Source organism: Mirounga angustirostris, unplaced genomic scaffold (assembly GCF_029215605.1).
Source record: "Mirounga angustirostris isolate CCGP_5_RB_7025 unplaced genomic scaffold, mMirAng1.0.hap1 SCAF_4, whole genome shotgun sequence".
NCBI classification, from domain to species: domain Eukaryota; kingdom Metazoa; phylum Chordata; class Mammalia; order Carnivora; family Phocidae; genus Mirounga; species Mirounga angustirostris.
In genome coordinates this window covers 183,970,711-183,997,649 of record NW_026991712.1, presented here as the reverse complement: position 1 = coordinate 183,997,649, position 26,939 = coordinate 183,970,711, and the positions used below count along the sequence as shown (strand labels likewise).

At 39.5% G+C, this 26,939-nt stretch overlaps 1 protein-coding gene across 6 annotated transcripts in view; it reads right to left on the bottom strand.

The window, feature by feature from the left end:
- RERE (arginine-glutamic acid dipeptide repeats) overlaps positions 1 to 26,939 on the bottom strand; it is a 427,124-nt gene that overhangs the window by 283,793 nt on the left and 116,392 nt on the right. Inside the window, exon 1 of one of the 6 annotated variants that reach the window (XM_064589978.1) lies at positions 26,137 to 26,518. The exons of 4 other annotated variants lie outside the window; for them this stretch is intronic. The gene's annotated coding sequence lies outside the window, so the exon portion shown is untranslated. Of the gene's footprint in view, positions 1 to 26,136; positions 26,519 to 26,939 lie in introns of those variants that run through there. One more of the 6 variants, XM_064589980.1, reaches the window with a different exon arrangement.

The window sequence follows — 26,939 nt, the reverse complement described above, 5'->3', positions numbered from 1 at the left end:
CAGTCAAATCTGTGGGCACAAGAGCCACATGGACACTTGCCATTCTGCAACTTGAAAATGAAGAAACTGTAAGTGGAAAGAAGGAAACTCTGGAAGGAGGCATGGTACAGCACAGACCTACAGAGTATCACCTGAAGTTCCTACTGCAAGTGTCTGCAGTCACCGCTCTGGCTATTCAGACACATGGCTTCAGGCCCCAATATATGTTTGGCCCCATTGTACCATCACACTTTTTAAAGATTCCTTTGCAAAACAAAAATAGCTTAAGAATATACCAGTGCCCTTTTATCAGGTGTTTACAAAAAAATCTTTAAATACCATTAGCTCAGGGTCAAATATGAATTCTGTCTACAAAACAAACAACAACAAAAACACCTTGGATATGTGTAATCAGCAGTACGTAGAAGACAAAATAGTTTTTTTATTTTTACCCTCCTCTTGATAAGAACAGATAACACATTCAAGAATAGTCTGTATTATAATATAGGAGCTTAATTTATTTACTACAACAAACTTTAAAGGATGATGTAATAGCCTCACATTGCCCATAATATACCCCAGTCCTGCTCAGCTTCTAACATATTCTCTAATTAAAAAAATCATTTACCTCTTGGACCAGGTCCACCTGGGAATGAAAAGAGAAAGCCATCAAGTCTACATTAGGGATTTCCAGTATGAGTATGGCACCTCTCTAAAGCAAGTATCTGCCAAGATCTTGGAAAGAAGGTCATTACTGAGAAACCCATTAATTTGCAACAAAGGGCTCTAAGAGATAAGTGCCAAAATGAGAAAAACTAAATATCACATTTCTTTAAAGAACGGAGTAAGAAACCTTAATAATGCTGTCAATAGTTTATGTTAAAAGATACACACATTAAATCTACAGCATTACAATTTAAAATGCAAATTTTATTAAATATTATGTGCAAACCTGCAGGTTTTTCCATAGGCCTCATCCTCATCTTGACATTTATAAATTATTAATGCAGCCCCGTAACTATGACTAGACTAAAAGAGAACCTTTTGATTTATAGACCTGAACATTATCATCAGAAGGAATGTAATACAGGGAGGGGGGGAAAAAAAGAAAAGCTATGTCTTCAGAACTTTTCCAACTAAGTTTTTTTTTTTTTTAATATGAAAAAGCAAGTGAAAAGATCACACCTAGGAAGAGTAACTGTGATAACACTGAGCAGGATTGGAGGCGGCAGAGACTGCATTTCTTCCAGAAGTACATCTACTAACAAGACTTGTACTGGTCATGTGTTGGCAGGCTTAATCAATACCACACAGTATTTTTTCCTAAGCTTTCATCTCATAATACTCTAAAAAAAAGACAGAGCAATTGCCAGATTAAATAAGGTCTGTATCCCAACTGTTCAAAGTCAAGTTCCCTTGACAAATTTCCTCAATTTTGTTGTCAAGGAAAAATTAAACCTACAAGCAAAATACTCATTCCACACTCCACAACCACAAAAATATCAGAAGCTCAGTTTATTGCCTAATGTAAATGTATACTGAAGAGCTCTAGTCTCTAGTGACCTTTAAGAACACCTGGAAAGTGCAAGCAAGCAATATTCAACACAAGAGAACATAAATCTCAAAAGCAACTGACAAACGCAACCTGGAAGACTGAACTATAAACGAGCGGAGGGTTACAGCAGCATTCTACAAAGAAATCCTCTCTTTCACTTCAGAAAACAGAGGAATTTCTTCTCAAATCCTTTCACTTCCAATTAGTCAATTTGATCAAATCTATGAGACCTGCGGGAAATGCACAAGATCCCTTTCTTTACTCTCCTCCAACTTGCAAATTGACTAACAATATGACTAACTACCTAGAGACATGTGTGCCATTTTCAGCAACTGGTAATTTACAGTTTTGTTTTTAACCAGCTGGATGTGATGTGTGTTGCCTCTTCCCTATAGGTCTGTCACTTTTGATATTTTTTTAAACAAATGACATGATATGAACAAAGTAAGAAGCATTTTTAGACTACTACAGAATTTTAGAACTGTGTCGAAAAGGCAGTAGTAAAAGGCAGCTCTTCTCACCAATGAAAAACCCACAGAAGTCCCCAATAGTAGGGAAGAAATTTTTAAGCATCCTGAGAGCCTCGTTACCACATCCACACTAAGCCAATCCTACCCTCTACCAGGATTAAAAAACAGTAGGGTACATGTTTGTTGGTGATACTATTAACCTTTCTGATAAATTCTGGCTTGGTAATCAACCAGATGGACTCAAAGACAAACTGAAGATGATGTGAGGGCTTCTACCTCTAGTTCTCAAAAGCCGTGGAGGAGAGGAAGATGATGCATGTAATTGAATGAAGAAGAGATTTTAATTTTGAAAAGTGTCAGCTTCAGTTGCCTTTTATATAGCCATCCACACTGAGGTACCTACTGGACAGCTGGAAATACAGTCTTAGCTCCATCAAATGCTCAGAAGAAAGACCAAGGCAAGGAAGCGCATGGACATGGCAGTCTTCAACATATAAGAAATACTAAGATACAAAGAATCCAAAGTATTTAATGTGTACTAAATGAGGTGGCCCAGAAAGAACATTAAATGAAGAGTATGGGGCTAAACATAAACACCACAAGCATTTTCCAAACCAAATTCCTAAAGAAAAAAAATCTGGACACCCTTACAGGCAGCCCAAAACCAACAACAATCACAATAAAACCCTCTGTCTAAAATAATGTGTGACACATTGCTGGTACTCAAAGTTTACACCATATATTGTCATATTAAAGGGTCACAGAAGCCTGTAGGTAAGAAAAACATTCAACAAATTAGTTATCAACAGAATCAAACACTCAGAGGATACTGCCCAGTGTAATTCATCTCCAAAAAATGACCAATGCCAACTCTTATTCTTCCTTAGAACAGTATGTGAGTTGCAGACAAAAGTAACAGAAATTCTTCAACTTAACTACATTTAACTAATCCTTAAAAGGTCTCATTGGGAATCTGATGCCACAATTACTTGCCACATCAACTCATGCCTTAACCCCTGCTTAGATCATAGAAAAGTAGTCCAGACTATTCAACTGGTTATTTTCTCCTCATATTAGAGACCAACATCACTACAGAACCATATAAAGAATGATTCACTTCACAAAACATTCTTAGAAGGCAAGCTGAAGGACTAAATAAAACCAAGTTAGGTACTTTCTACCAAGGAAGGACAGAAGGATGGATGGACAAAAGGACAGAAGGAAGTGGGGGTGGGGAGGGACTGGAAGAAAAGAATCTGTCAGCAACAAGGGAAAGGAATCAACTCCCTCAAGTGGGATATTAAATTAAAATGTTAACAAACAGAAGGAGGATATCAGGATCTCAAGAAAAAAGAGTCTCTTAACCCCTAAAACCACTGTATGGTGCCAAGTCAGTGGGCGTATCTCTGGCCTTAGTGTGCCCTCATCACAATTCAGGCTCCGAGCCAAGCAAAAAGACAGAACCTCCCTTGTGGTCACCAGAGATGATCCATCAATCAAAGTGACGAGCACCAATCATAGGCTGGAAATAACAGCAAGCAGGTGGGTATTACTGGCCACAATAGTGAATAACATGAATTTAGAGGAAAACATTTGGGAAAATACTATCAATCTTTTTCTCCGTTCCCAGTGTCCTCCTTTATCTTAGACCTCAATTCTTACACTCTCTCTCTATAAACACAAGTGACACCTACCTTTTGTCTCAATTCTGAAGATTCTTATTCAAGAATTTTTGATGAACCCGTTAAAAGTGTGTCACAAATACATCAGTTATAAAATAAATAACTCATGGGATGTACTGTACAGCATAGTGACTATAGCTAATAATACTGTATTGTATATTTGTAAACTGCTGAGAGCAAATCTTAAAAGTTCTCAACAGAAGGCACCTGGGTGGCTCAGTCCATCAAGCATCCGACTCTTGGTTTTGGTTCAGATCATGATCTTAGGGTCGTAGGATCGAGCCCCGCGTTGGGCTCTGGGCTCAGCACAGACTCTGCTTGAGATTCTCTCTCTCCCTCGCCCCTACCCTGCTCTCTAAAAATGAATAAATAAAATCTTAAAAAAAAAAAAGTGTGTAGGGGCACCTGGGTGACTCAGTCGGTTAAGCATCTGCCTTTGGCTCAGGTCATGATCTCAGGGTCCTGGGATCGAGCCCCACGTGGGGCTCCCTGCCCAGCGAGGAGTCTGCTTCTCCCTCGCTCTGCCCCTCTCCCCCAGCTCATGCTCTTTTTCTCTCTAAAATAAATAAAATCTTAAAAAAAAAAAAAAGTGTAACTGTGAGGTGATAGATGTTAACTAGACTTATTGTGGTGACCAATTTTACAATATATACAAATATTGAATCATAATATTATATCCTATAATGATATATAATTCGCATATTATAGTACACAATAATATATATCATATACTATAACATATGTGGTATTATATGTCATTATATCTCAATTCAAAAAAAGAACTTCTGAGAAGAGACTATGGGTCTAATATCCTCCTTCAAGAAACCGTCTCTCCAGTCCTCCTTATATAACCTTGTTCTCCCACAACTGTCCAGTAAAAGCCCTCCATATGTATCCCCCACACTTGGGACTTCCTCTCTTTCACTTTGCTTATATTATCTCTACTGTAGCTCAATAAACATTTGTTGAATAACTGTGTATCATTCAAGTCCAATCCAAGCCCTGAGAATTTCTTAGTGCCTCCAAATCATGCCATGCTATTCTTTCCCCTCTTTAATTCCTTTTGCAATCACAGTCTGTATTTTACAGCTTAGCATTTTAACATATATTACTAATGTAAAATACCTCATTATTTATTTAGTAACTCATGAGTTTCATATATTGTCTCCTCTCATCCTTCCCTGTAAGGGTCTACAAACAGAAAGACACCCTGGTCCTTGGTCATTGCTAGCTTTAAACCATGGGCAAGTTCATTGTTCTGTCTAAACTTTGGTTTTTTCATCTATAAAATAAAGATAATATAACACACACCATGGAGTTGTCCTGAGAAATGAGAAAAATAAGCCATGTAAACTACTAGTCTGCACAATGCCTAGTAGATACAAGATGCTCAATATGTGTCCGTTAACACTGGTGATACTAACAAACAGATCATGTTCTATACATTCCTGGAATCCCACAGCACAGAGGAGCTCAATACAGGTTTTGCAGAAGACAGTATGTTAGAATACTTCTAGCTGATCCCCGGAGCATTGTTTCAGTTTGTACTGCTAAAAAGAAAGAATTGTCAGTTCTGGGGCACCTGGGTGGCTCAGTTTGTTAAGCCTCTGCTTTCGGCTCAGGTCATGATCCCAGGGTCCTGGGATGGAGCCCCACATCTGGCTCCCTGCTCAGCAGGGAGTCTGCTTCTCTGTCTGCCTCTCCCCCTGCTCATGCTTGCCTGCTTACTCACTCACTCTCTCTCAAATAAATAAATAAATAAAATCTTAAAAAAAAAAAATTTGTCAGTTCTCAGAGAAGCTTGTACTGACTCTCCAAGCTCCTATAAAGGGGGGAGAGGCAGAGGGAAAGGGAGAAGCAGACTCCCCGCTGAGCAGGACCCTGGGATCATGACCCAAGCCAAAGCAGATGCTTAACTGACTGAACCACCCAGGCACCCCTATGTTCTCCTTTTCATTCCAACTTTCTCTGAAAGAAAAATAAAAGCACAAGGCCACAAAACTATAACACGTCTGTACATGAGAGAATGCCCTCAGATGTTACTTATTACACAGCCATGTGAATCACTTATGAGATTTAACACAGGGTTGTGCTGTCCAATATGGTAGCCAGGAGCCACATATGGCTATTAAAATAAATCAAAATTAAATAAAATTAAAAATTCAGTTCCTCAGTCTACACTAGTCATATTTCAAGTACCAGTCATAAGTGGCCAGTAGCTACTGTATTGGATAGAGCAGATACAGAACATTTCTAACATCACAGTAAGTACTATTAGACAGCACTGATCCAGATTAAATGTATATAAATAAAAATATTAAGAATCGCATTTTATCAATAACCTACACCCTTTTAATCAACTCTAATAGCTCCAAGTACAAGAATATGCATTAATACGAACCCAGTGGCTTTATCCTTGACTCTCGCAAAGACAACAGATCACAGTTCTTCTTAAAAAAGAGAGAGTAAGAAAGTCCCATAGCAATCTAAGGCTTTATTCCTCTATTCTTTCAGCAATTTGTACAACTTGACCTGAGGAAAGAAGAGCAAGAACGCATTTTTCTCGACAATACCCTTTCTCCAACAGAGTCACATCTGCCAGGTTTCAGACTCACACGTTCCATTATCCTACAGCGTCAGCACTCCTTTGTAAAGTCCCCTTTCCACGCTGATCTCCATGGACTCACTCAATGTATTATGCCATCACTCTAAAATCAGGGCCTAGAGTCTCTTGGCAGATAGGCTGTATGTAATGACAGTCTGCATAAAATCCTAAGTCTATCTGCTCTTGGAGGATTTTTCCAATCCTATGCAATTGCTGTGTGGGTATGTGGGAGGCTGCACATTTTTCTTCATAATAAAAACAAAATCCCAAATTCTGCAAAGTTGGTAAGTTACCTCTGCATTTATAACACAACATGACAGGCAGAGCTCTGTTTTTCTACAAAACTAGGGCTTTTAGGAGCATATGTTTTCAATCACTTATTTCTCAATAATGACTGAAATATCTCAAAGCATTCCCTGAGCACTTCCCTAGTTTTATCTGCCACTTGTGTTGATTATCACAGGCTACTTATACACAGGAAGGGAAGCAGAAGAGGGAAGAACTCATGGCTCTGGGAGGGGTATTTTAACAAAATTCCTCTCCAAAATTTGAACCATAAACATCTTTCCATAATCCAATACTATGGTACCAGCTTTAAAACGATAACCCAGGGGAGATGGGTTTTCTGAGTGATGTGTGGGGAGGGGAATGTTATAACATGGGTATGTGGCAAGGAATTTTATGTTTTGGAAGAATGACACTTTTCACAGAGACTTGGGGAAAAGTGGGGAAGGCCAGATGAACTTGTTCAGTAATCATTCTAACTTTTTGCTTATTCCATTACAAGAATGAAGGAGAAGAAGGAAAAAAACAAAAACAAAAAACCTTAAGTATTTGCATGAGTTGCATTTCTCTGGAGCACTTTCTATTACCCAGCAAGTCCCAAGCACCCATGATCTCTGAGGGGTAAAGGTCAGCTATCAGCCTTGAAAGGAGGCTAAGACATGCGCAGCTACTCCTTTCCACTGAAAAAAGCAGCTTCTGAATCTCAGAAAGCAAACAAAAGCAGGGTGGTGGTCTATAAAACAAATTCTCCCCAGGGAATTCTGGCTTGAATGCAAAGTATTCCATAGAAAATGTTTCCAGAAGGACTTTGACAACAGGAAGGAGCAATTCAAAAACAAGGACATAAAGTCATACGGATTGAGGGTAAAGCAGGGAAGTAAGGAGGATGATGGAAGAGTCTGTAAAAAGGAAAATCTTAGTTCTTGAGGCATCTTGAGAATCAGAATCAAAGGCTTTGAGGTAAAAAGGAAAGAGAGACTGTGAAATACAACATCTATGCTTAAATGGGTCCTTGGGAGAAAAGAAAGCATTTAGCCAGGATTTAAATTTAAAAAAAAATAAAAAGGAAAGGAAAGCATTATACCACCTTAGTTCCCCACTGGGGTGCAAAAAACTTTACTAATTTAGAAGTGAGAGAACACAATTTCATTACTACCATCTAGCTCAGATTAGAAATTGCAAATAATATAACCTAGAAGAAAAGGATAGAGATAAATAAAAGAATAAGAGAACTGTTTCCCATTAATATGGGTCAATTCTGCAGGAATACATGTCAAGAAAACATTGCCATATGTATTCTACAGATTTTAAGTACAGGTCAAAATTTCCAACAGCTCAAACAGCTAAATGGAGAGGGCGAGAAAAAGAAAGTACAAAAGCATGTAAAATAAGAGACAATGGGGGGCACCTAGGTGGCTCAGTCGGTTAAGCATCTGCCTTCGGCTTAGGTCATGATCTCAGGGTCCTTGGATCAAGTCCCACAGCCCAACATCGCATGGGGCTCCTTGCTCAGCAGGGAGCCTGCTTCTCCCTCTCCTTCTGGTGCTCCCTCTGCTTATGTGCGCCTGCCTGCGCGTGCTCTCTCTTCAATTAAATAAAATCTTTTAAAAAAGAGAAAGAGAATGGAAATTTGAAAATAAAATAACCATAAGCACCAAGAGATAAAAACACTAATGGGGAAGGGAGGTCCTTATTAACAAATTTCCTGGGCTTTTAAAACCATGTGTCTTTTCTTACAAAAAAAAAGCTAACAATCTAGAAAGAAAAATAAAATGGTGGGTGGGGAAGGATGTACCAAGAAGAGATGTGAAACCAACAATAAACTACACTCTCACAATGGTCTAAGCACTTCCAAACCAAACCAGACATGAACTGTATATAAAAAGATCACTGTTGGGGCGCCTGGGTGGCTTAGTCCTTAAGCGCCTTCAGCTCTGGTCATGATCCCAGGGTCCTGGGATTGAGCTCTGCATCAGGCTCTGTGCTCTGTGGGAGGCCTGCTTCTCCCTCTCCCACTCCCCCTGCTTGTGTTCCCTCTCTCGTTGTGTCTCTCTGTCAGGTAAATAAATAAAATCTTAAAAAGAAAAAAAGATCACTGTTCACATACTAAATTCTTTACAGTAATCAGGGGGTCTTTTTAAAATATTTTTGTCAGGTGCTTTGAAAATGAGGTTTTGGCAGCCACATCGCACCATCTTAAAAGGTAAGATAGCTGGTTCTTTAGTTTAGCTCAGCTTTAATTTCTATAGCAAATATTTGACTTTAGAACATCTAACAGTGTGCCAAAGTACAAATATTTGCTTAGCTTAATCATTCTCTATATATTATTCTACTTCCCCTGTAAATATGAAATGTGAAAGGAAACCTAAAATCATTAATGCCTAAATTTGGCAGGAGTTTAAAATGTACTATTAAACAAAATCTGAGACTGGGTAACACTTCAAATTCTGCATCACAAGCCTTTTATTAAATCAAGAAGACAAAATGGAATCTATCTCTACTACAGACCAGAACAGAAATTACCTGAAGTAGATGCTCATATAAACACCATCAATTTTCACAGATATCAGTAAAAATAAAGAAATACAGTCCGTACTTGGAAATTTAAGGGTAGCCTTAAGGAAGCAGGTCAAGAGTGGGAGGAGAAACTGAAATTGATTATTTTATATCCTAATATTCATATTGAGAGGTGTGGACAAATACAGTAACTCAAGGTGGTTCTAGGTTTGAGAAGTAGGCCCTTAAGTACGATAAAGTCCATACCAACAGTATTTTTGTACACTCTACTCTTATTCAGCATAATCATGCAAAGCCCTAATAAGACTGGAAGCTTATTTTGATCACAAGTCTCGTTTACTCTGAATCCTCGCCTACTTTGGCTAAGTGACAAAGACTTTTCCTTCTTCATCCCCAGGCTGTCCTTTGTGCTGTAGCTCTGTCATATCATGAGATTAAGTCTGTTTATTCATGTGTGAAATGGGGACTTGTTCCTTTCCTTATACTACAGGCTGTCTGTAACAAAGTCAGGCTCTATATTCTTCATAATTTCATGACTAATAATTGCAAGTAAATTACATCTCACTTCCTTTATAACATTTATGGAATATGATACAATAAATTCTTCATATTTCAACGTAACCTTGCATGCTTCTTAAACTACACAACTAGTTTCTGTTCTGAGGCACTGTGAAAATTTTATGTAGTTTCTTGGGGATTTCTTGTTGTTGAAGTCAAACCTTCCTATGTGCATTTCTGTTGTACTGACCTTGATGATCTGTCCTATTGAGTATGAGCCACCATAGACTTTCTCAAAATGGCTGTGACCATATCTTGTTTTAGGAGTATTATTTCCTGGTTTCTTTGAGATCACAATGTTTACTATGCATTGACAACAAGCCTTCCCATGTACAGATGATAAAAATTAATATTATCTACAAAACAAAGATAACACTATAGTGACTATTATCTCTACATCCAGGAATGTGAAGCCTATAATGATTACTTAAGAAAAATGCTGGCACTAGTAACAGAAGCTAAAATAAAAATTATGGAGGCAAGTAATGATGTATATTTCACAGGTACTCCAGCCTCAATCAGGTTTTTTTAACCAAGCCTTTATTAGAAATGACAAGTGATTCTTTCACACACCTTAATTCAGTCCAAAGAATCTAAGACTCAGAAAGATCACAGATTCAGGGTGCCTGGGTGGCACAGTCGGTTAAGTATCTGACTTTTGACTTCAACTCAGGTCATGATCTTAGCGTTCTAAGATCAAGCCCCAAGTCAGACTCAGCTTGGAGTCTGCTCAAGATTCTCTCTCTCTATCTCAAATAAAATAAAAATAAAATGAAATAAAACAGAAATATCACAGGTTCTAAAGTGGGAGATAAAACTACTCAATGCTATGGTTTGGTGGAATAAGCACTGGAGAAGCCCAAAGACACCAATCAGAAATTAGGCTCTAGTATTTACCAACTCTGTGCCTCACTTTATTCACCTTAAAAAGGCCGGGGGGGGGGGGCAGTCAGTTAAGTGTGGGACTGTTGATTTTGGCTCGGGTCATGATCTCAGGATTGTGAGATCGAGCTCCACATCAGGTTCCACACTGGGCATGGAACCTGCTTAAGATTCTCTCTCTTCCCGCCCCGCCCCCTCATCCCTCTTCCCCCACCCCCCAACACCAAACAAAAGATGAATGGGACTCTAAAGCTCTATTAGAATGATTCATCAAAATTCAACTGAATAAATTTGTAAACCAAATGTAACAAATGTTACAAATTATCAGTATTTTAGGTGCCCAATATCTGCAGGATTGGGAACACCAAAGCTTGCACATCCAAGTGGAAAGATGGCGCATCCCCTCACTGCTCCACAGCCACTTTTCAAGCATTCCACAACTCAACACCACACACATATTGCCCCCTTGTTTTTCTCTTTTGTCCCATTTCTCCCTCCAGACTTGTTCTTCACTTTTCCCCTCATTCTCTGCTTGAGAGTGGCACCAAAGGGTACTACTAAGGATCCTAATGATTCTACCTAAGGACTAGATTAATTAAACTGCTGAACTCTCCTAAAGAGAAAATAGGAGACTCTCCTAAAGAGAGAAAGGAGACCTTTCCACAAACCTTTGGTGACACTCAGAAACTTGACAATCTGTCTGCTGTAGATCACCTAGGGGGAAACCATCCCCCAGAACTGGTGGTGTTTTTGAAAAGAAAACCAATAAAGGTATAAAACAAAAAATATTCCACCTCTCTTAGTTTAAAAAAAAAAAAAAAATCACAACTACAACTCCATGGGGCTATTAAACCTAATCTTAATTTTAAAAAATTAAAATCAAACAAGTTTACTCCATAGCCCTCTTTCAAAGCTAGGTTAACAATATAACAGGTTCAAAATGCTGGGTTTTTAGTTTTTTACAGTTGGCTTTAAAGGATCTTAGTAATAAAAGATACTAAATAAAATTTCCATTAGAGTCAGTCGTGCTAAAAGATGACTTAAAATTTTTCATGGTTCCAAGAGTGCCAAAAGCTGGGGCACCTGGGTGGCTTAGTTGTTAAGCGTCTGCCTTCAGGTCCTGGGATGGAGCCCCGCGTCGGGCTCCCTGCCCGGCGGGAAGCCTGCTTCTCCCTCTCCCACTCCCCCTGCTTGCGTTCCCTCTCTTGCTGTGTCTCTCTCTTATCAAATAAATAAATAAAAAATCTTGGGTGCCTGGGTGGCTCAGTTGGTTAAGCGACTGCCTTCGGCTCAGGTCATGATCCTGGAGTCCCTGGATCGAATCCCGCATCAGGCTCCCTGCTCGGCAGGGAGTCTGCTTCTCCCTCTGACCCTCCCCCCTCTCATGTACTCGCTCGCTCTCATTCTCTCTCTCTCAAATAAATAAAATCTTTTAAAAAAATCTTTAAAAAAAGGTGCCAACAGCCTTCATTTAAAGCATACTTCAGTGATCAAATGTTTTCAATGAATCAATCTACCAAATAATACATTAGGCATATTAAAACTTCATCCTCTTTTAAGTATAGACAAGTCTGCTAGAAAACCCAGTATCATCAAGCCAGTGTCATTAACTAAGTAATCATTCATTAATCAATCATTAAAAAAATATCCTGGAGGGAAAAAAAATCCTGGGCATAAACAAAAAGCCGTTCCTCCCTTTAACATGATGGAATTAATACTAAAACACACAAGCTTATGAAATCGTGTCAAATAGGTTTCCAATGATAAGATCCATACATCAGCACCATCCTGGCTCCTACAATAGCAGTGAACGCAGAAGAAAAGTTGGTCACCTTCAGAAGCTAACTACCAAAAGTGGATTAGAAACGCCTTTACTAGTCCAGATATTTAGAGCTAACCTTCTACGTTCCAATACATAATTCACAGATGCCTTCAATTTAAGCAGTTTTCAAGTAAAGTCCTTTTCTTTTAGCTAAAACTCTTCGGGTTCCAACTGATAAATTAAAGAACTACAAATTTACTTACTAGCTTCTGAGTAAATTTTTACCTATTGTTTCTATTGCTCTGAAAACCAGAATAAATTTTCCATCTTTTTTTTTCAAATGAGTATTACAGAAGATAAAGGACATTGTTAACTATAAGAGTACCTGAACACTACATGTCAGTGTGTAAGATATTATTTTAATCTTAGAAGAGAAGACATAAGAGGGGGGAGAGGGGTAAAACCTGTATGATCAAGCCAGCTCTCCTAAGAACAGTAAAAAAAAAAGTTTTTGTACATGCTCCTATTTGGCACAATTTGTATAAATTAATGTAGTAAGTTGTAATCTGTCCTCAGTTAAATTCATCCACCAAGAACCTGGAAATGGTTTATTTACCAAGAGAACATTCATTTAAACAAATATAATTAATCCTTGCACTGTCATTAAACCAAGCTTTTGCTTCATTATGTTTTAGTATTTATTAGACGCTGAAATCGATTTTTTTTTTTTTAAGCAGACACTGAACTCTCCCTGGCCCCTTTATTTTAAAACTCAACCCCCAGTAGACCAAACTGAGGTTCTCCTGAGAAACTGAAAAACTGAAATGAGATTAAATGTTTTCATTTTTAAAAACACATTATTGAAAAAGTACAGTGAAATTATCTTACCTCTCAAAACAATTCTCTAATACACCCCCTTACACAAAGAAGAAATATAATATTTATAGGTATGACCAAAATCAACCTGAGGATCTTCTCTAAGGTCAAAGCATCTTCTGAAATCAACCACACTCAAAGTATAAGCTTTCTCTCCCTCCCCCTCTACCTCTACATATTCAATCACATTTGGTCTATAGAAATCTCTCTCCCAGTGGCCCACTGTTGCCATTTCTTTTTCATCCATTCCAACAAGTCTGCAGGCTTTGATGTAGAAGAGATAGCATTATTCATGGAAATCAATTTAGGTATTGAGGGGCAGGGACTAGAGCAACTTGACCTCTCAGCTATTTTCTCCTCTGTTAAATGGGAATTAAGGTCCTACATCTCAGGAGATTGTGCTAAGGATGAAGTTTAATTTAATTAATTTTATTGTTTTTTATTGTATTTTAATGTTACAAAAATGAACATCATATTATCAGACTTAGAAACTAAGGATTATATGTATCTCTCTCTTCATAGTTCATCACAGACCTACCATATATGACTATTAAAAACAGATCCTACAATTAATGAACTGTAATGTACTTGATGAATAAAAGAAACTCAGTTAAAAAAGTAAAAGCTTCAGACAAATTCCTCCATCTTTCCCCCTCTACCAAATACCAACAAACTTTTTCACTGATCAATTGGGTTGTCTTGGCACGGTGTGATTACAATCTCATTCCCTTTATAATACTTCACTGGCACTAAATTAAGTTTAACAAGATTGTTTTGCTGGTTTACTGGTTCCAAAAAAGAGAAAACATTACTGCAAGTTCCTTTGATCTCTACTATCATCTAGGGAAATATAATACTAAACTGTGTGTGTGTGTGTGTGTGTGTGTAAAATAAATCACTAGTAAGTCCAAGCATTGTCCTGTTAAACTAATAACATACATTAATCTACAAGGATAAGATTTTTTTAACAGAGTTTCATGGGCAAGAAATCTAATAATTTACTGGTAGCTAGTAAATGTAATTGCCAACTTAAACCCAATTTCAAGAAAGCTACCTCAATATTTATGATGCTGTGTGACCTGATCAGCCTTTAGGGAGGAGATGCACTAACTCCATGTGTCACTAAAACCCTACATTTTAAGTTTGGATTTTAAGAGGGCTGATTTGATCCTCCCTGAGAAGAAATTGTTTAAGTACACATTTCCTGATTCAATAGTCTACCCACTACACTTAAAAGGCTTTCCAAAAAGTATTTTCTATTTGCTAAGTACATGGCAATTAAAATATTTTTAGATCAAAGTTTCCATAGCAAATATCCGCACTTCCTTACTTTGAAAGCTAAAATCATTATTTCCAAGTATCAAAACAACAAACTACTAACTAATGGTTGTAGGGAATCCATAATTTAAAAGTTGGGTTTTTTTTAAGATTTTATTTATGTATTTGACAGAGAGAGACACAGCAAGTGAGGGAACACAAGCAGGGGGAGTGGGAGAGGGAGAAGCAGGCTTCCCGCCAAGCAGGGAGCCCGATGTGGGGCTCCATCCCAGGACCCTGGGATCATGACCTGAGCTGAAGGCAGACGCTTAAGGACTGAGCCACCCAGGCGCCCCAATTTAAAAGTTACTAAAGACAATTAAATAATGGACACAGACTTCTTTTCATTGGTAGAGTACTGATTAGAATTTTTTTCAACGTTCAAAAATGTAACTGCTTTCAAGGTGCCAGATGAAACTAAATGATCTAAGATTGTTCCAGTCTACCTCCAGCACTCCAGGTGGTATAATTTTTACACCAAATTAAAATTTTGACAAGTAAAATCCTACTAGATGAAGAAGTCAAAAAGTAAAAACCTCACAACTATGGGTGGTATAGTGGAAAACATCAGAAGTTCCATTTGGACATGTTAAGTTTTAGATGCTTATGAGATGAGAGAGAGCGAGAGTAAGAGAGAGAGCGTGCGTGTGCACAAGCAAGGCAAGCAGCAGGCCGAGGGAGAAGCAGGCAGAGGGAGAAGAGACTTCCTGTTGAGCCAGGAGCCCGATGTGGGACTCAATCCCAGGACCCTGGTATCATGACCCGAGCCAAAGGCAGACACTTAACCAACTGAGCCACCCAGGTGTCCAAATTTAGATCATTTTTTAAAGCCCTAAGTCCTAGGGTGCAGTGCAGAGATTCAACAAATTATTTATCAGACATCTATTACAATAGTGCCAGTGACTGTTCTACATGCTGGAGATACATAAATGAACTACACAGTTGAAGATCTCTGATCTTCAGGACTTTACATTCTAGCGGGAGGAACAAGACAATAAGCAATGAGAGTAAATGCATTAATATTATGTAACAAGACGACACTCCAGGAAAAAAACAGAGCAGGGTAAGGGGCACTGCGAGCAGAGACCAAGAGTCAATATAGGCCTCCCTGAGACTTAAGAGTGAGGCCACACAGAAATCTGGGAAAATACAGGCACAGGAAAACAGGCAGTGCAAAGGACTTAGTAATGTTCACCAGAGAGGTCTCTCTGGCATGATGGGTGATGGAACTGAGAAAGGAGAAGAGAATAGGAAGACGTTAAATACAGAAAATTCTTGTTGAGATGTTTTGCTGCAAAGAGGAGAAGAGAAATAAGCAAAAGCTGGCAGGGAAGTGGGGCCAAAAAAGGGGGATTGGGGTTTTTGTTTTAAGACAGGAGAAAAGCAGCACAGGACTATGTTGTTGGGAATGATCCAGTAGAGCCTGAAACATGAATGACATGAGAAGGCAGAGGGTGGCATCTTGGGAGTGGTGGGATGGGCTGGATTAGCCTGGTCACTGGAGAGTTTGAGAACAGCTGCTCTACCTACAGGCCACCAGGAAGGCGGAGTCTATGCTGCAAGGTAGGTCAATGTGAGGTGGGTGTCTACAAAAGTTCTCTTCCAACAGCACTGATTTTTCTCACTGAAGCAGGAAGCCCAGCATGAAGAGGAGAGGAGGTATAAAAGGAGAAAGTACAAGTCATCTAGGAACCTGGGTGAATGAACTAGGAAAATAAAGTATGATTGCCCAGCAGCCTAAGGGCCCACTTGAATTTTATGAACCATCTGGGAATCAACACCAAGAAATTCCCCTAATCTGAGACATAAGGGCTGGCTGCCTTTCTGTTAACAAATGAAAAATTCTTTAACACGAACTGCTTAAAAAGGCAAATGTCTAACATATTTTGAGTGCACCAAATGTAAAACAATGCTCTGGGAAAGTTGCAGTTTCTCCAAATAATATGCTGAAAGAGACTACACATCCCATTTTCCCACCATATTCATAACTGCTTTATCATACCTTAAAGGAGTCATCAGTCACCAAAAGATTTAATAGCCCTGGGCTGAAGCTAACTTCCGTCAGACCACTGTAAGCAAAAGCGGGGTTTGAGTGCCTTCACTCAATTATATAGTGTAATAATACAACATATAGTTAACTTATATTCTTACTTATAGAAGTACAAATTTACACATAAAAGGTTAAGAAAAAAAGATTATCTAAGAGTATTCAATTAATCACCAAGAAACTGCCATATAAAAATCTATTCCTAATTACATTGTGGTGATGGCTGCACAACCCTGAGTACGCTAAAATCCATTGATTTGTACACTTTTTCAATGGGTGAACTGTCTCTTATGAGAATTTTATCTCAATAGAGTTTTTAAAAATGTATTCCAAGGTTTGAATTTCAATGGAATCATTTTATCACCAGGAAATAAAAAATTAATTTTCTTTTTTAGTTTCTCTGTTAAAATTTAATGGGAAATGGAGCAAGTATAGTATGTTCTGACAGCTCATAAATATTAATTTTGTAGGGATACAGAATTCTTTCAGAATGAAGGGCAGAGTTTGAGTTGGGGCTGTGGGTTGGGTGTTTTGTTTTTCCTTTTTAACTAGAGTTTGTAGCTTCTAACGCTGCTGTTTTATCCCTTTGATCAAGACATACTCAAATCACCTTAACTAAAATGAACACAAGCAGTCTTTTGACTGGATAGCTCCAAAAAACACCTACATTCTAGACACTCATCAGCAAGACTAAATGCAAACCAATACCTGGACCAAAATAAAAGAATAAAATGTCCTAAGTACTATTTCAATACTATCACATTTCTTAGAGATATAATACTTCAAAGAAATTTTATACTTCAAATCTAACCAGGAGGCCAAAGAATTCATAAATTCTATTTTTCTCCCTGAGACAGGAAAGATAAATTCAACAATTTTACCATAGATGTTTCAGTTCCCATATCAAAATGTAGAAAGTGGGAGTTATCTCTACTTTGAAAAACAAAGACTAAAAATAAAGGTTATGCTCTTTCTAAGGCAAAGGATTAGAAGATTCAACTGCCAATATTAAAGTGGTCATGGAAGGAACAATGGATACAGAAGTAAGAAAAAATAGCTACTAAGAGGCTTAGCCACCTCCAAAATGGAAACTGTGAATGCAGGTAACTCAACTAACTTCTCCAGACTTGGCTCTCCCATTTGGTAACCTGAGAAGCCAGCATCTGTTCAGTCTCCTTCATAAGGCAGCTGTGAGGACCAAACCAGAGGTCAGGGAAGGCTGTTCTGTAGGTGTAAAGCCTTCTGCAAACAGAAGCATAATCCCCACTTCACTCCAGAAAAGCTCAGTCGCTGTGATAAGCTACTGATCACCTTTTACTCCGCATGTATGAAATTTACTGTGTTAGTCTGCTCAGGCTGCTATAACAGAATACCACAGACTGGTTGGCTTTAACAGCAGAAATTTATTTCCCACAGTTCTGGGGGCCAGGTAGTCCAAAATCAAGGTTCCATCCTATTCTGTTCCCTGCCTTCTCACTATGTCCTCGTGGGGAGGGGGGCAGGTTGTGGGAGTGAGAGCCCTGGTCTCTTTCTCTCTTCTCATCACAGGGTGCCATCCTCATGACTTCATGTGAACCTAATTACCTTCCAAAGGCCTTACCTCCAAATACCAAAACACTGGGGGGGTTAGAGCTTCAATATAAGAACTTTGCGAGAATACAATTCAGTCCATAGCACTCTCCTATCTAATTTTTTTAATGACTGTCATCAGGCAGAAATTAAACCTTTGTATAAAAAATGAACAGGGGGCGCCTGGGTGGCTCAGTTGGTTAAGCAACTGCCTTCGGCTCAGGTCATGATCCTGGAGTCCCTGGATTGAGTCCCGCATCGGGCTCCCTGCTTGGCAGGGAGCCTGCTTCTGCCTCTGACCCTCCCCCCTCTCATGTGCTCTCTCTCTCTCATTCTGTCTCAAATAAATAAATAAAACCTTTAAAAAAAAAAAAATGAACAGGGAAGGTGCCTGGGTGGCTCAGTCCTTAAGCATCTGCCTTCGGCTCTGGTCATGATCCCAGGGTCCTGGGATCGAGCCCCGCATCTGGCTCCCTGCTCGGCGGGAAGCCTGCTTCTCCCTCTCCCCCTCCCCCTGCTTGTGTTCCCTCTCTCGCTGTGTCTCTGTCAAATAAATAATTAAAAAAAAAAACTTTAAAAAAAAAATGAACGGGGCAGGGAAGATTTAAAGGCTAGCTTACTTTTAAAAGGGCTTAATTAAGGGAGCTTACTGAGATTCATACAATATAAAATAAAATTTACAACAGATGAGGGAAGTGAGATGATAACAGGCTAAGATTTATTCGGCATTCCTCTGCCCTAAGAGCTTTCACTTTACCCTTACAGTAGCCACACAGAGTCAGAACGATTTCTAGAAGAGGACTCTGAGCACACAGGGGTGAAAGAGATGTGTGTCCTCAAGTCACACAGCAAGTCTCACAGGTAATACAGGCTACAGAGCCTGTACTCTAACTACACCTCCTACATTGCTTCTCTTTTCCTTGAAACAAAGGAAAATCGCAGGGGGTTGTGGAGAGGAGATGAGAAAGATGAAACCATATGAGGTGTTCAGGTTCACTTTATATCTGCCTTAGATGTGGCCAAAATTTTATAAGCAAATAGCTCAAAGGAAACTTGATCAGTCACAGGATTCTAAATCTGTAAATTAAAAACAAACCACATTTGCTCAGGGGGGTCAGTTCTTTCTTGTACTAAAAGCTGAGAAAATTTTCTCCGCTTGGTCCTCATAAAGACAGTGTGCTATGGTGAACAACAACCTCATAAACCCCTGGATGAACCATTCAGGACAGGGATGGGATTGAGTTCCATAAACTACTCATAACTGTGTACTGTGGATATGTAGCCAAATGTTCACAAACTCTGCTCTGGGGGGAAAAAAAACATTTAACATGTTTAGGGGGAAAAAAAAAAAAAGATGGGGCACTTGGGTGGCTCAGTTAAGTGACCAGCTCTTGATTTCTGCTCAGGTCATGATGTCAGGGTCCTGAGATGGAGCCCGCCGGCCCCCCCTCCCCGCACCTGAGAATTCTCCCTCTCCCTCATATAAATAAATCTTTAAAAAAAAAAAAGATAAACATTCCACTACATTATGGATATTTCCCCTTATCAATTCAATGTGAGAATTATGCTCTGTGGAAAGAGCACAGCCTATGAAAAAAGAGATTGCCTAAGTAGATGATCAAAGAATTTGGGGGAAGATAAAAAGGGAAGCGGGGGGATGAAGACAAAACAAAGAATATATACACAGGTAAAAACTCTTCAGCCTAAGTTTCCTAATTATTAAAATATCCACACACAAAAGACAAAAGAATGAAATGTTTAAAACCAAAACTAGAAAATAATTGTTCAAAAGGTTCAAACTAGGTATGTTTTTCTGTAAGTTTTATCAATTAATAAATAAATGTGCATCTTTCTTACCACCCCTCCCATATTTAAAATTCCTAGATAAATTCAAACTATTCTCCTGTTTTACATTTAATTTATGCATTACTATGCAAATAAACAATAGTATGTATGGCTCTCCCCCCACAAAAAATTAAGATTTAGTAATTTATGTCCTTCCAAAAGAACATTTAATTAAATCTCTGTAAGAGAAAAAACCTTTGTCTTCGGGAGTAGATCTGAGTATTGAAGGGGTTTTTTGTGTGTGTTTGTTGGTAATACCGAAAAATATAGAAAGTTCTCTCTATATAATGTTATAAATGTGTAAGACATCAATTCAATATATTTAATACTTTAAAAACATTTAAACATTTAAAAAGATAAAAGGATAATAAAACAAAAACTTTTTTTAAAGATAATCAAGAGCCGTTCTCCAATCTAGCTCCTAAAAGACTACATTTTTTAAAAAGCTGGTTATTTATCTGCTTCTGTATGTAAGCACTCTGGTTGTTTGTGCAACACATAAGCTGGCCCAAATAAGAAATCCTGAAAGCAAGGCAAAAGGAAGTAAGTAATTTCAACTGGCATTTATTACTAAAGGCATACAAGTGAAGTCACTACTGCTATTGAGGTTCAAAACCAGCAGAGACTTGAATATACTACTGTTTCCAACCAGCTATTTTTAAATTATTAGTAGATAATCTGGTGAGCTTGCAGTAAATACAGCTGTGAACACAGCAGTATACACCATCTGGAGGCTTTTGACTTACGCAATCTTTCAAATGCACAGTATATTCACTCTATTTTGTTCCTTTGAAGCTCAACAGTCGCATATAAACTGACCCTTTTTTAAAACCACAACTACAAAAGCTCATTCACTTTATGGAAAACATGATAGGAAAAACAGACCTAATTATTCATCTTTAGAACCAAGTGATTATCTCAAATCTTTTCTGGCATAAATAATTTTGTAAAGAATTTCCCACACTTAACCTATCATATTCTTAAAAGCTCTTCACAGGTAACTTCTAACTAATCCTCTGAAATCAAAATGTTTTCTACTTTCTACAGTGATTCACATCCATTACCCCATTTTACCCCCAAACCTGAACAGAACTGTCCTATTAATCATCATAAAATCCTACCTACAGAATGCCGTTACCAATAACCTCTTCAAGCACTGACCACGTACTGCTTGCTATTAACCTGCAGCCTCTTCCAACCACCTTCTAGCACTTCCTTCTCTCACTGCCAAACTCCTCAACATTTTCTCAGCAACCACAAACTAGCTTCTACTCATCACTGGCCTTCCTCCTCCCTCCTGGGCTGTTCTGCTTGCACCCAACTCTCAGAGGCTCCACTGACTCCTGAGGAAAGAATAGGTACTTTTTCAAGTTGTTCTGTTTCCTCCTCTGGCCAGCATACTGGCTTTTCTTTTCCAATAACTACACGCACATGCATTGCCTCAGCACTAAGCTCCTTCTTTAAGAGATTCAGTGCCCTCTGGTTAGCATAAACACATCTCAGAGCCATGTGGGCCACAGCTGTGGGGGAAAAGGCCAGAAGAGACCCTTTTACAAAGGTCACCTCTTGTAGGAGGAGAGTTGGTCAAATTAAGAATAGGAGGTCAGAGTCTGGCTTGGACTCCTGGCCTCCTCACTCACTAGCTGTGAGGCCTTGGTCAAACTGCTTAACTGCTCTAAACCTCAGCTTCCTTGTGTATACCTACGGGGTATTTAAACCTGCAAAGATTAAATAAGGCATGCAAAGACAGAAGGATACTAAGGAAATGAAGTTATGCATAATCCCATCAATCTAAAGATTAGCACTATTAACGTTTGGTCTATTTCTTTCTCCTTAGCCTCTGTGAGTACATGCAGGTGTGCATAGTTTGGAATCACAATGCATAAGCAGTTTGGCTTCTATGTTTTTTTCTACTGGGCTTTACATTAGGACTTTTTATATATCATTATTATATTTCCTTTTATGGATGGGCATGAATCAACATTCCCCTTCTACTGTTTGGCACTTAAACTGACAAATCACAATCTTTAATTTCTTTACTGTTCCATTTTCCTTTTTTTCTTTCCCAGAAAAAGTCCCTTTTGCCTTCTCTACTCCACCTGGGAGCTAACATATCATCTACTTGTGTGAGACACATTTTATCAAGGAAGGAAAGAATGGTGGCTTTAAAGAATGATGTTAGGGCGCCTGGGTGGCTCAGTTGGTTAAGCGACTGCCTTCGGCTCAGGTCATGATCCTGGAGTCCCGGGATCGAGTCCCGCATCGGGCTCCCTGCTCGGCAGGGAGCCTGCTTCTCCCTCTGACCCTCCTCCCTCTCATGCTCTCTGTATCTCATTCTCTCTGTCTCAAATAAATGAATAAAATCTTTAAAAAAAAAAAAAAAAAGAATGATGTTAAACTTCCCATATTAAGCTTCTAAAACCCACTGGCATGCCCAGAAGTTGTATCTTTACACAGATCATCAGGCTCCCTTTAATTTGTATTGTCTTCCTCCATTGGAATGTAAGTACTCTGAGGACAGGGACTTCATCCTTTTTTGTATCTTTAGCAATTAAAACAGTACCTAGAGCAGAATTAGTGCTTACTATATGAAATATTAGCTGTTAATATGTGCCAAGCACATTCCTAAGAATTTTCCACACCCCTGAGATAGACTGATCATTTTCCTCATGGTTACAAAGAGGCTAAGCAACATATTATAGGTCTCACAGTGAGTACACAGTGAAGCTAGGAACAGAACTCAGGCAGCCTAGCTATTAACCACCAAGCTGTACTTAATAAATTGATTAATTATACCAGCAGAGCTCCATATATAGCATTAAACACTGAATACGATTATGCTGACTTTTTCTTTTCTTTTTTTTTTAAAGATTTTATTTATTTATTCATGAGAGACAGAGAGAGAGAGAGAGAGAAGCAGAGGGAGAAGCAGGCTCCCAAGGAGCAGGGAGCCCGATGCGGGACTCGATCCCAGGACCCTGGGATCATGACCTGAGCCGAAGGCAGACGCTTAACCATCTGAGTCACCCAGGCGCCCTATGCTGACTTTTTCTAATGAAATGTCAACATTATTGGGTTTTTTTTCATTACAAATATATATCAACTATATCAAGGATTAAATAGATTTTAGAGGGCAACTCTATGACCCTAATCACCATTAATATTCAGATTCAAAATAATACGGTCTAAAAAAAAAACTTACAAACTTTTGAAGTAACTTGTTTAGATCTAGGATACTTACTTCCATTTTTTCTTAGATTCAGTTGCTGTTGCCAATCTAAATGTTTTGATTTCTTTTAATCAGAAAAAACATTTTCTAGATAGGCTACACTGAAATTATATTTTCTAGAAAATGCTTTCTTTCCTCATTCCAGGTTATTTTGAGAAGAACCCATTTCTCCAAAAAGTTAAAAAATACTTCAACCTACGCCAGCCTCCTTTCCCCTATCCCAGCATTCCCCCCAACAGCACATCTTGTTCTTCTATCAGTAACTGGGGTTTTGAAAAAGGCTCTATATAAAAACAGATTTCAGTCCATTTTGTTTGTGGCTTTTACTCTTTTTAAAGAAATGCAGAGGACAGTCTTAGAAGCCTCTGGCAGTGACTATCTCAAGACAGAGGCACGTAATAAGGAGACCAGACTACGGAGGAAAATGTGTCATTCACATCGCAATCTATTTTATGACCCAAAAAGCCTGGCTTTGTCACAGTCCTATATTCAAATACTCAAAGCTACTCAATCTGAAATACCTACCAGTAACTTGGAGCCAAAAACCCATTTTAAAATTTAAAGGTGGCCACACATGTCCCTGAACAGACGTTTCTAAACCCTTCCATTAATCATCCAGTCCTTGTCTAAACTGCTGTTAAGTCAATGGCTTAGTCCCTTTGGTTACAGTGTAACGAGAGGTAAGAGACCGGGAGAAACAATTTAGCTGTGTTCTTTCTCTGCACTGAGCTTAACATTTACTTTTGTTTTACAAACTAATCCTAGAATAGCAAATAAAAACCAGGTTGGTTTGGGGCTTTTTTAATACTGGCTTCCTATGTCATTATAAAATGGATGGTTCAACTGGCTACTCAAGACTACACAATAGTAAGCAAAACCCTCTGACCTTGGAAAAGCATAGTAAATGTAATACCTACCAATAAATTACATGGTTTACCAATTTCCTCAAAACCAAAAATAAATCTCTAACAAGTAAACTATTTCATGAGTAAACAAAAGCTTGTCTTGTTCTATCATTTGCTTAAAAGCAAGCATAGTGGCAGTGGGAGAGGGATTAAGAAGCACTGCCAGACAAGTCCATAAAACCTCCAGTGTAAGATAAAACCACCCTGCAGGGACAGCCAATGCATTCTAACCTAACAGCTGTACACAGTTGCACTAATTAAAATGAAAAGCTAGTCTGCATAACACACAGGCAATTCACTGAACCTTACTGACAGGGTGACGGGGTTTACCATCCCACCCTTCACCTCCCCCACAAGCAATATAAACAGTAAACTGGCACATAGTTGAAAATAACTGAATTTGGAATATATCTACATTCAAACATTTCAGAAATAATCACAACCATGCAGACTGAAACATATCCTATAGGAACACTAGCTATAAAAAACCATACACACACAAAGGAAGTGGTACAGCTACATTACGTCAGCTCTCGCCTCAATTCATAAATGAAAAACCACAAAAACAAGACAAAAATTTAATTGGCCTTTTCTGGAACCCTTCTTACAGTGAATGAATGTAGGTTAAGTCTTTTATTAAATAAGTCACTGAACAGTACATTGATGCATCGCTTTCAACAGCCAGGGGAAGGAAAAGTGTAACCTTAGTCAATTCTATCACGCAAACCGATCAAATAACATTTCAAGCGCTGCCTGCCAAGCGCCAGGGCCTGCCAGAGTACAATGAGCACTCAAGTGCTCTGGACTGAAAACCACCTTTCACTGGTCCCAGAGATCTTTATAAAATAGTTTAAACACTACTAAATTACAGAGTTGGAAAACACAAATACAAGCTCTAGCTGCTCCCACAGTATTGTGAAGTTGCTGTTAAGCCTCTAAAATGTCTGCCTTGTGTTATTTTAGTAGGCAATGTAAATATTCAGAAAGGCAAGTGCCCTTAAAGCTCAAATCTAACACACGCATAAAAATGTAGAGTTGGTTGTGCATCTGGAAATAATTGCCCACAGATCAACGGGCTTACAGGGGATATTGTTCCCATCTGTAAGGTCCCAAATCATGTCTACTTTACATGTGGAGCTCCTAGCCAAAATGAAGGAGGAGGAGGAAGAAAACCTCAATACATTAATTTTGGCACAGAATTTTAAGGACTTTATCAACTCTGTTCTCAACTTTTACTCAGTGTCTCAATCTTAAACCACACAGACACAATTTCAAAGGGAAAAATTAATCTCTGTTGACCCCCATGTTCATTCACATGACATTTTTTTTAATTTCCATATGGCTGAGAGGAGGCCTCCAGCCAAACAATGCCCCAAGGAGAGCAGGGGCACATGTGCCCCAGGAAAGCCTAAAAATTGAGAGTAAGACAAAATAACCCATTAAAGCAGTCTCAGCAAACAGAAAGTGGTCAGGCAGGTCTCCCCAGAGCTTCAAGGAAAGCCACGTAAACAAGGGTAAGGGGCAGGGAAGCCAGCACCTCGAACCAAAACAATTTTAACAATTTAAATTTAAAGCCATCTTTTTCAAAACTATCTCTGCATTTTAGCTAGTCTGGCAAACCAACAGTTTTTTGGTCCCAGGAACAAATTCTATTTGTCACTTAAGTAACTGAAATTTATAATCAAGTTCATCAAATTCATTATATTTTTAAACTTAAATTTACTCCACAGTAAGCAATGAAGTTTCTAATCAGTGACTACTGGATTACTTTGTTCATCTTCAATAATCCTTTCCTTTCAAAAAAGACAAACATTCACAAACACACACACAATCTTTTTCAAATAGTGTTTTCTCTGCCCTGAAGGGTGTTTCTCAATTGATTTATTTAGTTGGAATTTCTAAAGTTTGGGCGACTGAAAAACTAGTAAGCCCAACAAAAATGCAATGGGACACAGTAAATACCGATTCCTGATTCCTGGAAAGCCATCACCATTCTTAATAGCGGAGTGGTTCATCTTTGCAGGGTCAGCTACAACACTCTCGGTACACCCACCTCCGAGAGCCCCTGTGCCCACACTTGTCCAACTTCCTGGCCCGCGAACCGCGTTCCCCTGGCAGCACGAGGCTCTGGCCACTTGCCTGCGGCCGGTCGCGGCAGGAGCTGAGCCCGCAGGCCTCGTCCTCCTCCGGCGCAGGGCCCCCGCGCAAACTCAGGCCCGCGGGCAGGGGCGGGGCGGGAAGGGGCTCAGGGCGTGAAATGCACTTGCTAAAACAAAAGGAGGCCCAGGCGGCCGCAGGGCAGCACAGCTCGGGCTCATGTCCCCCCAGCTCCGTGGCTCCGGGAGGTGGCGGCGGCGCAGGGCCCCGCCCGCGGCTGGGAGATGCGGCCGCTGCTCGGGCTCGCGCTCCTTCAGCACGGGCCGCCGGGCCAACACTGCCACATGCCTGTGACCCAGACGGGAGAGAAAGAGCAGCCACCCCACAGCGGCGGCGGCGGCAGCCGGAAAAACCCGGGCTGGAGCCCGGACGGCTCCGCGCGCACCGTTGCCTGCTGCCACCACAGCGGGGACGCGCGCGCGCGCACACACACACACAAGCCACTGCAATTTTATCTCCTTCCTAGCTCGGCCAGCCGCTGCTCTCCCCAAGTCTCCCTCCCCTCCCGACAGCCGGAACTGGGAGGCTGCGTGATTGATGGCAGCTCTTAATAGCGTGGTCAGCTAGAAAATGCATCTGCAAGCAAGATATTAAAGAGGCAGCGCATCCCCGTGAGTGATCAGCAGTTCACACATCCTAGAGCTGCCTCTGCTTCTGCCAAGAATATTAATGCCAACCACCTCTGACGTCTAACAAATG